The sequence below is a fragment of the Lygodium microphyllum genome, chromosome 26, assembly GCF_053477565.2.
Source record: "Lygodium microphyllum isolate KBCC chromosome 26, Lygodium_microphyllum_v1.1.10, whole genome shotgun sequence".
Lineage (NCBI taxonomy): Eukaryota > Viridiplantae > Streptophyta > Polypodiopsida > Schizaeales > Lygodiaceae > Lygodium > Lygodium microphyllum.
In genome coordinates, this window is record NC_141160.1 from 30565551 (window position 1) to 30568668 (window position 3118).

General features: G+C 46.5%; 1 non-coding gene across 1 annotated transcript; it reads left to right on the plus strand.

Annotated features, from left to right (window-relative positions):
* The first annotated feature begins 1725 nt into the window (after positions 1–1725).
* On the plus strand, positions 1726–1924 carry LOC148013102 (U2 spliceosomal RNA). Its single transcript, XR_015688986.1, has one exon. It is a non-coding gene; the product is annotated as a U2 spliceosomal RNA (small nuclear RNA).
* The last annotated feature ends 1194 nt before the right edge of the window (positions 1925–3118 follow it).

Here is a 3118-nt window from a genome sequence, read left to right on the forward strand (position 1 = left end):
TCTACGCTCTTCAAACTCCAAATGTCCAAGAAGATTTATTTTTCATAGATTTTTGGCCAAGAACACAAAGTGATGTAACCAATATAGATGTAGATAATGCAGATGACTTCATTGGATTGGAAGAGTTGAATGATCACTATTGTGGTCCTCTGAGCAAACGACCCAAACATGCATTTGAACCAATGCTTGATTTTCAGAAAGACGACTTTGTGCTTGTTAGACCTTCAGATCCAGTATATCCAATAGGGCTTGATGTTGCACAAAGTGAGGTCGATATAAATAGACATTCCAAAGACTTCAACAAGGTACGTATACAATATTGGGCACCAGTTTGTTGTCGTCAAAATGCTACAGATGCAGAGGTGTTGCACAAAGCGAGGTCGATACAAATAGGCATTCCAAAAACTTCAACAAGGTACGTATACAATATTGGGCACCAGTTTGTAGTCGTCAAAATGCTACAGATGCAGAGGTGTATTTTAATTGTTGGGATAAATATTGGATGTGCAACAAAAAAGATCCTGAACGATGGGAAACAATAGATAGCATTGTCTTCTCTTGGATGAAGAAAGGTACAAAATCTCCCAAAAAAATTAAAATTCCCCCAAAAGTTGTACTGAAGGCTAAAGAAAGTCTACAAGAATCCATCGAGCGACTGAAGATTTTCCTTGAATATTTCAAGGATATTAAAACTAAGGTGTCTATTAACACCATCTTTTTGAGTTTTTTTCAATCTCTTGGAAACAACCATAAGCAGTAATATGTTTAATTGCACCAAGTTCCAAATTAATGAAATTTCCAAAATTCATGAAATCCATTTTGATTTGGTTTTCCCATATTGATGGGAAATTCCCAAAATCCCGAATATGGAGTTAAGTGTGTATGTGCGTGTGCGTGCGCACGCGCAAATAAAGATGCTGATGGAAACGGAGGGAGGGGTTTGTAGACCTAAAAGTGACCATGCAATGTGGCACAGCTGCATCTCAAGGGGCATAGGTACTCTACAAATCTATACCAAAGGATGTTGCTTGCACCGTTAAAAAGATGCGGCTGGAATGCATTTCGCCTCGATCATCCGAGGAAAGCGTTCTCTGCCCGAAAGAAAAGGATAACTTTGCAGCATGCTGGGGAATGTTTTTCGTCCTATCCACCAAATGATTCCCTAGTCATTGAAAGCCGAAAATTGGAAAGAAAGGAACGGACATAGATAGAGGGTACCCTAGGGCAGTCGCGAATTCATTAGCCAAGATCGAGGGGAACCTCAGGAGAGGCTGGAAAGGTGAAAGCAAGTAGGGTTCCACGGTGGAGGAGATCAAAAGAGCATGGTATGTGGAGAAGGGCAACTAGTGCGGAAGATGGCCGCGAAGGAAGCATATGGCATGTCTACAAACGCTCTAGGGAGATATACCTCGTGTGCGGCACGGCACGGAACTCAGTGAAGAGGCTAAAATGGGGGAATCGCGCACGGCGGCGTGGTTGTGTTTTGGTTTTCTGGGGGATCCTCTCCGACACGTTCGGGATCGCGAGAACGGCGCGTGTCCCTTGGTTTTTCTGTTTTGTTAGAAAAGGAAAAAACAAAACTCTGGTACACATACAGTGAATGGGTGCTTTTGCTCCCTGCCTGTGAGTCCCGTAGGCAGAGAGAGCGGTGCACGCGGAAGGAAGCGCAATAGCTGGCAAGCCCCCGGGGGGTATAAAGCAAAGGGTCGGGGCGCCAAGATCCTCATACCTTTCTCGGCCTTTTGGCTAAGATCAAGTGTAGTATCTGTTCTTATCAGTTTAATATCTGATACGTGGCCCATCGGGTCACTACGATATTAACCTAATTTCTTTCACGGGGGCAGCCCCATCCGGCAGCTTGCTGCCCGGGGCTGCGCGCGTCGCCTCCGTATTGCACTGCCTCGGAGCGCACGGCGCACCCCCTCCCCCCACAATTCTAAAGCGAAGGCGGACGGCTCAATCGTTTGTAAGCATTAACAAAACAGGCTCTCGGTGCATGCAGGGCAGCGAGCAGAAGAAGCTGGGCGTGATGGTCGACACTGGCAAGGCGAGCAGAGGCCATGCGCGTTGCCGGCGGGGCAGAGACGTCGGTCGCAGCTTCTGATTGGCGGGCGTCAGGATACGCCGTGGCTTGCGATACACGCCACCTTACCTTACCTTTTCTGGATATCGGTTGCCCGAAAGAGGCACGCACGCCCCGCAGAGGACTCTTCTCATAAATTACACCTTCCCCTACCTACTCCTTCTGGATAAAGGCAAGGGAGTGGACTTCTCTCAGGAGATGTCCGACCTCAAGCTAGAGGTTGTCAAACTTCAAGACACCTTCTTGCGGATGCCTGCTAGAACAAACATCCAAATAATGTGTATATTGCGGAGGTAACCATTTGCCGACAGAGTATCCTGAACCGAGACCTAGGACTTGTGCTAATTGTAGCAAGTACCGGCATGAAGCTATCCATTGTAGATTGTCCCCAACGCTTACCATACCAACAACCTTATCAGCCATAGTATCCAATGAATCGGGAATTCCAATTTGGTCAAGGAGCTCCATTAGCTCTACCTGTCCCCAATAATCAAAGACTAGACATTAATCTTATCGATATACCTAAGCCTCCAGCACCAACCATTGCCTTGCCACAGAGTGATATATATACTCCTTTGCATTATGTAGAGGAACCACTCAAGGAGGAGCCTCATGTAAACCCCTACATCTCATACGAATGAAGAGGGAGACCTGGTTCTTATGGACTACAAGCCCATCTCGGTGTTGACATTGGGCAAAGGAAGAGGATGAGGGTCTGGAGGAATGTAGTCATAGGAACCAATGATGTGTTGGAATTGTAGTCATCCTGGACACATCCCCTCCCAGTGCCCTCAGAAGGAATAGGCTAAGAACGACAAAGCTCAGCTGCAATGATGCCTTGAGTGTGGTCAACAAGTAGCTCAAACATGCCATTAGTTCCCTTGGGGTTATTTGGAAATTAAAACCCTGTATGATGATGCCACATCCATACCACTTAACATGATGACCAAGACACAAGCCAAACAAGCCGGGGTATCAATACACCTGGACCTAGCAATGTGGATGTTTCTTCTAGAACGTGACTGCATGGCGGCG